The sequence below is a fragment of the Wyeomyia smithii genome, chromosome 2 (genome assembly GCF_029784165.1).
Source record: "Wyeomyia smithii strain HCP4-BCI-WySm-NY-G18 chromosome 2, ASM2978416v1, whole genome shotgun sequence".
Lineage (NCBI taxonomy): Eukaryota > Metazoa > Arthropoda > Insecta > Diptera > Culicidae > Wyeomyia > Wyeomyia smithii.
In genome coordinates, this window is record NC_073695.1 from 239,894,822 (window position 1) to 239,907,173 (window position 12,352).

Genomic DNA, 12,352 nt, shown 5'->3' on the forward strand with positions numbered 1-12,352 from the left:
AACTTAATTCCATAGCGCTTTTTAACTTCATCCTAGCTTAATAGTGTCTTCGGAGCAATTGTTCGTATGAATGACCCGCATAATTGCAAATTGTAAAAAAATATTAAAAGTTTACTATACTAAAAATATAAAAATTAACTTTTTTGTGTTAAGACATAGAATAATAGTTTATTCAGCAAAGTTGTAGAAAATTCAAAAATATGAAACTTTGTTGAACAAATAAAAATCCTATCTTTTTTCGGTACAAAGTTATAAAGTACATTACATGGAACTTATTTAAAAGTTAGTTTTTTGTACCTAACTTTAGTTAGTTGCATTTTACACGAAAGTGTAGTTCGGAGGAATTGTTAGGGCACACAAAACAAACATTTTTGCCGAAGACTATATATCTCCAGGAGTTTTCTTTACAAAGTTATATCATATTTTAGCTTATTTTTTTGATAACTTCAAGAATGTATAGGTTAAAAAGGGGCAAGTGGAATCATGATGTCAATAGTTTTTCTTGAAGTTAAGCTGAAGTACTATAAACTTCTTTAGGTTCCATTTGTCCTAATGCACCCATTTTAGAGTACGGCGAACATATGTCACAGTAGGTTTTCATATATCAAAAATACTAACTTTTTTGTGTTAAGAGATAGAGAAATGGTTTTCTCGGCAAAGTTTTAGAACGTGAAAAAATATGAAACTTTGCTGAACAAACAAAATTTGTATCTTCATTGGGAACAGAGTTACAGAGAATTTCATGTAAAAGTTACTTATAAGTTAGTTTTTTGTACTAAACTTCTGTTAGTTACATTTTACAAAAAAACGTTGTTCTACAAAAGGATTTTGGCATACAAAATACACGTTTTTGTTGAAGGCTACACATCTCCAGGACTTTTCCTTACAAAGATATAGCATAATTCAACATATTTTTTTGATAATTTTAAGAACGTATAAAGGAAAAAGGGGCAAGTGGAATCATGATGTCAATTTTTTTTCTCAAAGTTCAGCTCAAGTGCCCAAAACTGCTATAAGTTCCATCCGTCCCAATCCACCTAATCTTTATTCTATACGTTGTTGAAGTTATCGAAAAAATATGCTGAAATGTGCTATAACTTTGTAAGGAAAAGTCCTGGAGATGTGTAGCCTTCAACAAAAACGTGTGTTTTGTATCCTCAAATGCTTCTTCAGAACAAAGTTTTCTTGTAAAATGTAACTAACAAAAGTTAAGTAAAAAAAACTAACTTTTAAGTAACTTTTACATGAAATACTCTGTAACTCTGTTCCCAATAAAGATAGAAATTTCGTTTGTTCAGCAAAGTTTCATATTTTTGCACGTTCTAAAACTTTGCCGAGAAGACCATTCCTCTATCTCTTAACACAAAAAAGTTAGTATTTTTGATATATGGAAACCTACTGTGACATATGTTCGCTGTACTCTAAAATGGGTGCATTGGGACAAATGGAACCTAAAGAAGTTTATAGTACTTCAGCTTAACTTCAAGAAAAACTATTGACATCATGATTCCACTTGCCCCTTTTTAACCTATACATTCTTGAAGTTATCGAAAAAATAAGCTAAAATATGATATAACTTTGTAAGGAAAACTCCTGGAGATATATAGTCTTCGGCAAAAATGTTTGTTTTGTGTGCCCTAACAATTCCTCCGAACTACACTTTCGTGTAAAATGCAACTAACTAAAGTTAAGCACAAAAAACTAACTTTTAAATAAGTTCAATGTAATGTACTTCATAACTTTGTACCGAAAAAAGATAGGTTTTTCATATGTTCAACAAAGTTTCATATTTTTGAATTTTCTACAACTTTGCTGAATAAACTATTATTCTATGTCTTAACACAAAAAAGTTAATTTTTATATTTTTAGTATAGTAAACTTTTAATATTTTTTTACAATTTGCAATTATGCGGGTCATTCATACAAACAATTGCTCCGAAGACACTATTAAGCTAGGATGGAGTTAAAAGGCGATATGGAATTAAGTTCCACTTTTTGCATTATTGGACCACTGTGCTGTGGTTGGTCACCACGTCTCAGGTCTCTGCCAGGCTGAACGCCAACGCGAGCGATCGGGTGAGATTTTTGCCGTACATCAGCCGGCACTTCCTCTAATGGAAAAGTTGGATCATTTTGTTCAGAAGAATATTACTGTCGGTTAAATTACAGAGATGCGATTGCATTATATCCGATATGGAATTGAACAATTGTTCTTTTGAGGACAAATAAAACACTTAATTTGAAGAGTTAATAGCTTTGGGTACCAGTAGCAGTTTTGTAACAGCCTCAGCGGTAGGTGCAGCCAGTACTTCCCTGAGGCCGATGTTATAAGGAAGTAAATGGAAGCGGCACGGCGAAACAGTTCGGGTGTGCTTAGATGCGCGTCATTTTTCGTTGTTGATATTATTCCCCACATGAAACGACGCGCTTTCGTACGATAGCGGCGGAATTAGCGTTAGATGCATTTGCTAACACTTACTCCAGTAAATCCGTGTCTAATTTCAATGTGAAAACACCTTTCTATTGTGTTGGCCGTGCGCATTAGGCCTCTGCCAGGCTAAACGCGAAAAGCGGCGCGAACCGATTCGCCCGGCCGTAGGTTAATGTACAGCCGTAAGTAGAGCTGTCTAAAAGTATTCTACTTCAACCTTGCGGTCGTGGCTTTGCACACAACCCTCCTGTGATTTTTTATTTCGAGGCTTTGTAAACTAGCGGAAGTTACCTACGATCGTGTTTCAAATTTGAAGTATAGAGGTCTCTGCATCAAATTTCGACTGTTATAGCGTCTCTACAGAACGTGTTTATTCACAACTTCCTTTTGTTTAGTCGATCAGCCGTTCTCGTTGGATATATTCTTTGTTTGAGTTTTTCTATACTTTTTAACTGTGAGTTATATTCAAAAGTACTTAAATATGAGTGACAAGTTTGAGTTTTGCGTGGGATCGGGCGCCAACTGTGTCAAAGTCGCTAAGCATCGCATGTCCGACATCGCGAAAAAGGCTAGGCGCAGCCATACATCAGATGACAAAAAGGAAGAAGTGGAAAATAAAACCCAGGAACGACAATTTTACGGTGTAGGGATAGCTGATTGAAAGTAAAAAATTTATTAGGTTATTATTTCGTTATTGCGATTCTCAAGATTTATAGCATTTTGAAACTTTAAACGCGTTTTTCTCGAAACCATGTTTTCAAAATCGGCGAGCAGTAGAACTGAAAAAGTTTACATCCGTTTGACTTGAAATTTTAACTGTTGCTTCTTCATTAGATTATCTAGTGAAGTACACACGATTTAAGCGATTGATTAACAACAACTAAAGTTATAAACAATCAAAGTCGATTTTTTAGTCGAAACAGAACTTTTTTTTAAAACCTTTGCCATTTTGCGAAGAAATTTTCTAAAAATATAACCATGTGTGCTTCACTATCGACACTTATGTGGATAATGAAAAAAAAATTCTTTTGGTTATAGGTGGAGTTGGGCACGACTTTTACTGCTCGCCGCGGAACAACTTTTAAAAAAAGCGGTTCACGGAAATCGCTGCACCGCCGCCATTTTGTCGCCACAAAAATAGCAATAAAAATATTTTTTCTACTCTGCAAGAGTTGCTCAATCCAATGATGTATTATTTATATACCTTACATCTCAAATGTCCTGTAAAAAAAATCGTGGAAAAAACCTTGCTTTTTTGAGCATTTGGTAGATATAAACCCTTAACACAACCAAAATTAAAGCGACAAATTCAAAAATGCAAAACAAGAAACTCTAAATCCAGCATCTGAAAATAAGAATCCAAGCTTCGAAGTACAAATTCTAAAATACAAACTCAAATATCCGCAATCTGAGTTCCAAAAACTAAACACACTTAGGTCGCTTCTTACGCGGGTTTTTTGCTCGGCTTTTTTTACGTGGATTCCAGAATTTACACGTTTTTTTCACACGGATTTCGGAATTTAGGCGTTTTTTACGCGGCTCGTATCCCCCGCGTAAAAAGCGACTTTAGTGTACTAGAATTTGTTTTCCCTAGGCCTAAAATAATCATATTTCCGTTTCCGAAAAATATCACATTTTTTGTGTAAATACTGAAAATTTATTATATAACATTTTGACCATTAGAATGATTACAATAATATTCACGATTTTATTCGTGATATTTTTAACCCAAAAGAGCCTTTTTTACGCATTTATACAAATTTGGAACGCACGTTACGTTATTCAGAACAAGTTTCAATATTAAAGCTTGACATGACGAATTTTTATAACAAATTTGAATATTACAGTAATTAATCAAAACTTACTACAAACATTCATTTTAAATAGTTTTTACCCCAATAACAATTAAGGATTTATTATTTTTAGTTTTAAAACTGTGCTTGCAATAAATTAGTCTATCCCTCTTGAGTCTGAGTTAGAGAAACAGCTCTTCAGTGTAAAGAAAACTGAACGAAACATGTAATCGACGCAATGAACAAACATGCGCCAAAAATATGACGCGGCACCCAAGAAATTTTCATAGAACGAAGATGTTATCGTCAGTTGAATTCAATACTAGCACGACTCAAAATTTTGCAGTTTTGAATTTTCAATGGCATACGATGACGAATATTATGAAATTTCATCCCACAAAGAGTTTCAAAGTTCACAAATAAAAAACTGCAGTTCTAAGTTAATGTACATTTAGAGCCTCAAAAAAGACAAAAAATAAGCTTAACTCTTAACTTGCTCATCATGTGCACGTAATAAACCCAAACAGGTTCAATAAAAATGGCCTAAAAATTTCAAGTTTTCACGGAAATGAAGAAAAAATTAGGAATTTTTAACGCTGCTTTTTACACTGCTTTTTCTTTGAACTTTAATTTTTGAGTTGTGCCAGTATTGAATTGAACTGACGTTATATACCGTGGGCCGATGTGAAAAATTTCAGCTAAAAAAGATGCCATTTGGTTGGTATTACAGTAGGGTTTTTTTACACGGTTTTTTACGCAGGTTGCTTTTTTTAATTACTCAAAAATGGTACAACATATCGACCTAATTTCAATCACGTTTTCCGTTTTAGGCCAAAGATGATCATCTATCGGTTTGCAAAAAAAAAAATTCACAATTTTTAGTGTAAATACTGAAAATTCAAAATGTTGAATTTTGGTCTCTAGATTGACCACTATCATATTCAAACGAAGTTCAAACATTTTAAAACGGTTTTCTTCGTTATATTTGCAACTCAAAAAAGTCTATTTTACGCGATCCCATACAAATTTGGGACGTATCCTTCGTGTAAAAAAAGACCTAACTGTACTAGCCAACGAAGGTGTCTATCTTTCTGATGTCTGTATAAGGGATATAAACCAGACGCAGATTCATCACAAATAATCTTTTTAGTACAAGGAAGGGCAACGAATTTGCTAAGAAAAATTATACAAGCAGCTGTGGAGAAGCTAACAAGAAAACGCGAACTGGCAAAAATTCCATCGGTAATGAGGAAATTTGTAGTCATTTATCTTTCTGATGTCCGTGTTAGGGAAGTAACTTTTAAGTACAAAGGAAAGCACTTCGTACTATAAATTTCCCTGTTCACGGCTTGTTCGGAGTGAATAAAGAGCGGCTTTGACATCCTCTACTCGCTGATTGTCAGTCACTGTAGCACTGTTTTGGGGAACTTGATGTGTGAAATGAACTTTACTTCGAAGCAGTTCCACAAAAAATGGCCCAGTCTGGATATTTTTTTTAACTGTCATTTTTGATTTGGCTGAAACTTTGCATGGACGTGCTATTGGATTTTTTTTTTTGAATCACGACTCATTTTTGAGAAACTATTTTAAAGTGGTAATTCGGGAAGGTATTAATGATTACAAATATTCTCTGAGCCAAGACGGTTTGTTTGATCGGTGTGACATCTTCGGAAACGTTGTAGATAATAACTATAAATAATTACTTAAACAATGGAGACTGTCAAATCATGAAGAAATCAGGGCGAAAAGTTAAGATAATTAAAAAAAAACATTTTATCTACAACTTTGCTAAAGATACTACGCCAGTCGAACAAACCGTTTTGGCTGTAAAAATATTTTTAACTCCCCATAGAGTACTCTATTGAAGAATAAAAACATTTTTACGTTCAGAACGATTTGTTTGACTGGCAAAATGTTTTTGGCAAAGTTGTAGATAATAGAAACCTAAATTAATCACCTAGCGTTTAGACCCAACCTTTCTCATTCATTTTTTTAATTGTAAAAATAGATTTACATGAACGCTTCAATCCAATAAATGTATATTCACTCTTTAGGTTCTAAAATATTGATGTTGTAATCTTTACATATAAAAATGCAGTCAAGTCTGTCTGATCCATATAGGCCCGAAAACTACCGAACCGATCGACGTGAAAATTGGTATGTAGGGGTTTTTGGTGCCGATAAAGGTTCCTATGATAGTTTGAGACCTCTCCCTCTTCTGGAAGGGAGGGGGGTCCCATACAAATGAAACATAAATTTCTGCACAACTCAAGAACAAACCAAGCAAATGAAACCGAATTTGGCATGTGGATGTTTTGAGGGGTAACTAATATGTCCATAATTGTTGGATGAAACACAAATTTGTGCACATCTCGAGAACTAAAAACCAAATGGAACAAAATTTGGCAGGTAAATGTTTCTAGTGGTAACAAATATGTACATAATGGTTTGAAACCCGACTCCCTCTTCTATAAGGGAGGGATCCCATGAAAATGAAACACAAATTTCGCACAGCTCAAGAACCAATCAAGAAAATACAACCAAACTTGGTATGTGAATGTTTTTAGGGGTAACAAATATGTCCATAATGGTTTGACGCCCCTTTCTCTCCTGGAAGTACATGTTTTTTTTTTCACAAATTTCTGCACATCTCGCGAACTAATCAACTAAATGGAACCATATTGGCAGGTGAATGTTTTTAGTGGTAACAAATATGTTTCATAATCGACCTCAGACAACATTTTGGATTGTAAGATGGCAGCTTCCGGTTTATGGAAAACAGCCGAAAATGGCCGATTTCCACCCAATATAATAATATCCGGATCTAGAATAATACACAGGAGCTAAAATCGACCACTGATAGCATTTTAAATTCTAAGATGGCGACTTCCGGTTTCTGAAAACAGCAGAAAATGACCAAATACCACCCAAAATGAGTTTTACTTTAACCAGTATGCCGTTCAAAATCCAGAAATTGTCTCCAAATGCCATTATGAAATCCAAAATAGTGACTTCCGGTGTCGGAAAAGCAGCGGCAAATGACCAAATACCACCCAATATGGGTATTTCCGGAACCGTAATGATGCACTGGAGCTACAAATCGACTTCAGACAACATTTTGAATTGTAAGATGGCAACTTCCAGTTTCTGGAAAACAGCCTGAAATGGACGATTCCCATTAAATATTAGTATTTCTGGAACCAGAAAGATGCACAGAAGCTAAAAATTGATCACAGACACAATCTTGAATTTTAAGATGGTGACTTCCGGTGTCTGGCAAACAGCCGGAAATGACCAAATAACCTTCAATATGAATGTTTTCGGAACCAGAATTACGCCCAGATGACAGAAATTGATTTCACAAGCAATTTTAAAGTCCATAATAACGACTTTCGGCTTCTGAAAAACAGTCCAAAGTGACCAAATATCACCCAATATGAGTTTTTCTTTAACCAGTATCCTAAATACCATTTTGAAATCCAAGATGGCGACTACCAGTTGGTGAAAAACAGCCTAAAATAAACAAAGACTATCCAATATGAGTATCTCTGGAACCAGAATGATGCAAGGAGCTAACAATTGACCTCAGGCACCATTTTGAATTGCTAAATGGCAACTTATAGGCAAATGTCGGAAATGACCAAATAATACTCAATATGGATATTTCCGTAAACGTGATGATGCATAGAAACCAAACATTGACCCTGGAAACTATTTTGAATTTGAAGACGACCACTTTTAGTTTCTGGAAAACAACCAAAAATACCTCCCAATATGGGTATTTCCGGTGTCAGATTGATGCCAGAAAGTCTGCTGATAATGACAGAATACCACTTACAGGAGCCAAAAAACGAGGATGTTGTCATTTCGATAAAACCAATCATTTCAAACGATTTGTTATTTGACTTTGATCATATCCTATGGCCGATTTGTCGTGCATTCGCAGACTTCAAACAAACCGCAAGGAATCAAAGAACTTGGAACGTTCAAATAGTACGACACCACATTTAAATTATGTTGAGGCCACATATATTGATCAAAGCAGGTAAAGTTTTGAATAGTCTTTGAATTTCTCTTCTTTCCATAACTTTTGAGCCACATATCAAATTGTTATGAAGTTTGTTATTTGTAAGTTTGAGAGATGACTCGTTCGTATGACACTAGTTATGTTCAAATAAGTCATGTAATCTTTGAGATAATAGACTTTCGTTGTTTTATTAACAATTTAATACATAACGGTTGCTTAAGTTCAATTATAATCAAATGAAATGGGAAGAGGGCAGCCAAACTTTGAAACCACGTATTCAATCATATTTCATCAGTTAATCCTTAACTAGCTCGCTCATCTGATAATAATAATAATCAAATCGGTTGTGTAGTTTCTGAGATAATGAAGTTCCGTGATTTTCACAAGTCGGCACATTACAAATAAAGTTACAGCTCGATTACAGTAAAATTCAATAGGGTCTTCTGAGGCAGCTAGACCATACATTTGACACTAATTTTGTGGAAATCGGGTCGGCCATCTCTGAGAAAAGTGAGTGAGTCCAAAAAGTCTTCGGAATATGTTACTTTGCATAGCTGGATTTCACATTTTTAAACATAACAGGCAAAGTAATAATCCGATTGCAAAACAAGTCAATAGGGTCTTATGGGGCAATTAGACCTTTCATTTGCAATTAATTTCATGAAAATCGGTCCAGCCATCTCTGAGAAAAGTGAGTGAGAATAAAAATCTGCACATCATTCTGTGCCGAACACGCATCAGTACTGGACGTGTTTGGTGATCGGTCCGATAGAGTATAAAACAAAAGACGTGTGAACAAGTGTTGGCATTGTTTGCCTGGTCGAGTGAAATAAATCCGGGTTCAAGGTCGTTCCTTTGTGCAACTGTTTCGCATCGTGACTGCCAGCTGGTGCGTAAGCCGATTTGGCTGCTGGCTGGATTGTGCTACAGCAGTGGACGAGACACAAACGAGGAAAAAGAAGAAGCCATCAGTGTCAGCGAGTCGTATCGCTGTGTGGAGTGATCTCACACCTGGCTCGCTGCTGGTGGCTGTTTGGTGCTGCTGTATTGGTGCTGCTGGCTGTAACGGCTGCTACTTCGAACGATCGGACAACCAACCTTACTGGAAGGGAGAAATAAAAAGGTACGTGTTCTTGTCAGCGCTAGTGCGCTAAACATAGCGCGATGGATGTAGATCCCTCGCCTCCCGCGCCACCATCCCCGAACCCCTCTGACCCTGACCCTTCTGTTACCCCCTCCCCTGTTCATTCTTCAGTCCCCCCTCGCCCCAGGCTTTACCCAGACGGAGCCCAGGGCAGCTATGCTGTCTATTTTCGGCCGAAGGCGGGACCGAAATCGAAACAGTTGAACCTCTTGCAGATTTCTAAAGACCTGACGAAGGAGTACAAGGGCGTGACCGAAATTTCCAAGGTCCGGCCTAACAAGCTCCGTGTCGTGGTCGGTAACCTGAAAGAGGCCAACGATATAGCTTGCTCTGAGCTCTTCACACGCGAGTATCGCGTTTACATACCCGCACGAGACGTGGAGATCGACGGTGTCATAACCGATTCGAGTCTGTCCGTCGAGTGTATACTGCAAAGTGCCAAAGGGTGCTTTAAGAACAAAACGTGTCCCGAAGTAAAGGTGCTCGACTGCAAGCAATTGCGGTCAGCATCGATCATCGGTGGCAAAACAGTATACACTCCGTCAGACTCGTTTCGAGTTACGTTCGCCGGGTCTGCACTACCAAGCCACGTCTCGATCCACCGGGTTCGTCTCCCTGTGAGGCTCTACGTGCCCCGCGTCATGAACTGCCTGAATTGCAAGCAGTTAGGCCATACAGCCGCCTACTGCTGCAATAAGGCACGTTGTGGCAAGTGTGGGGAGTCTCATGCGGAAGATTCTTGCAGTGTTAACGCTGAAAAGTGTATTCACTGCGGAGAAAATCTGCATGAGCTCTCGACATGTGCGGTGTACATGCAGCGCAGGGATAAAATAAAACGGTCTCTCAAAGAGCGTTCAAAGCGTTCCTACGCTGACATGCTGAAGAAGACCGTTACCACTTCTCCCGTTACTTCGAACCCCTTCGATCTGTTGCCCTCTGAAGAAACCGATTCTGACGATTCACCAGCGGGAGCATCTTACGCCAATCCTGGGGAGTCTAGAAAGAGGAAAAATATTTCCTCTCCTAAACTTCTTAGAAAAGGTCCTAAGATTTCTCAAAGTGAAATGAAAGATACAAACAAACCAAACAGTGCTGCGGAAAAACCGAAGCAAACTCCTCCTGGGCTGGCAAATTTAAAGTCCCAGAAGGAGTTCCCAGCACTGCCAGGAACATCTAAAACCCCAGTTGCTCCTTTTACACTCCCAGTTGATGAAACAAACTCTGGATTAGTGAAATTTTCTGACATTGTGGACTGGATTTTTGAAACTTTCAATGTACCCGATCCAATTAAAATTTTTCTTACAGCATTCCTCCCAACAGTTAGATCATTTTTGAAGCAGTTGACTGCCCAATGGCCTCTCCTTGCAGCGATTGTATCCTTCGATGCCTAATTCAACTGCGTATATGAAGGATTCTATCTCAGTCTTACAGTGGAATTGTAGAAGTATTTTACCAAAAATTGATTCGTTTAAAGTTTTGGTAAATAAAAACAAATGCGATGCATTTTCCCTTTGTGAAACTTGGCTTACTTCAAATATTGATCTCAACTTCCATGATTTTAATATTATTCGCCTTGATCGAGACACCCCATATGGAGGAGTACTTTTAGGGATTAAAAAGTGCTATTCTTTCTATCGTATTAACCTCCCCTCGATTCCAGGCATCGAAGTTGTCGCATGTCAAATGACAATACAAGGTAAAGAGCTTTGTATTGCCTCAATATATATTCCTCCCAGAGCACAGGTTGGGCAACGGCTGCTCTTTGATTTAATAGAACTTCTTCCCTCGCCACGTTTGATTTTGGGAGACTTCAACTCTCATGGCGTGGCTTGGGGTTCCCCATACAATGATAACCGCTCCTCTTTAATCTATAACCTTTGCGATGACTTCGACATGACTATTTTAAACAACGGTGAAATGACACGTATCCCGAAACCTCCAGCGCGCCCAAGCGCTTTGGATCTATCCTTATGTTCGACGTCGCTACGGTTGGATTGCACATGGAAGGTAATCCTCGATCCTCACGGTAGCGACCATCTGCCTATTCTTATTTCAATTACTAACGGGTCAACTCGCATGCGACCAATTGACATTCCGTATGACCTCACACGAAATGTCGATTGGAAGTTATACGAGGAAATGATTTCAAAAGCGGTCGAGTCGATTCAACATCATTCACCACTTGAAGAATACAACCTCCTCGCGGGCTTGATTCTCGACGCCGCGTTGCAAGCCCAAACGAAGAAATATCCCGGCGTTACGATCAAAGAACGGCCTCCCACTCCGTGGTGGGACCAAGAGTGCTCCGATGTCTACACGCAAAAATCCGACGCGTTTAAGGCCTACCAGACGGGAGGTATACCTGGCGACTATTTACGGTATTCGGAGCTTGATACCAAGCTTAAAAGCTTGGCTAAAGCAAAGAAACGTGGATATTGGCGTCGGTTCGTGAACGAGACGTCGAGGGAGACATCGATGAGCACTCTTTGGAACACAGCCCGAAGAATGCGGAATCGCGTAACGGTCAACGAAAGCGAGGAGTCTTCAAGTAGGTGGATATTTGATTTTGCCAGGAAAGTATGTCCGGACTCTGTTCCTGAGCAAAATATTGTTCGCGATGCGTCTCCGGGCCACGACGCGATAGAATCACCTTTTACGATGGCAGAACTTTCAGTTGCCCTCCTGTCCTGTAACAATAACGCGCCTGGATTAGATAGAATCAAATTCAACTTGTTGAAGAATCTACCCGGCAATGCCAAGAGGCGCTTGTTGAACTTGTTCAATAAGTTCCTGGAGCAAAACATTGTACCGCAGGATTGGAGGCAAGTGAAGGTGATCGCCATCCAAAAACCAGGGAAACCAGCTTCTAATCACAACTCTTATAGGCCGATTGCAATGCTATCCTGTATCCGGAAATTGATGGAAAAAATGATACTCCGTCGTTTAGACCACTGGGT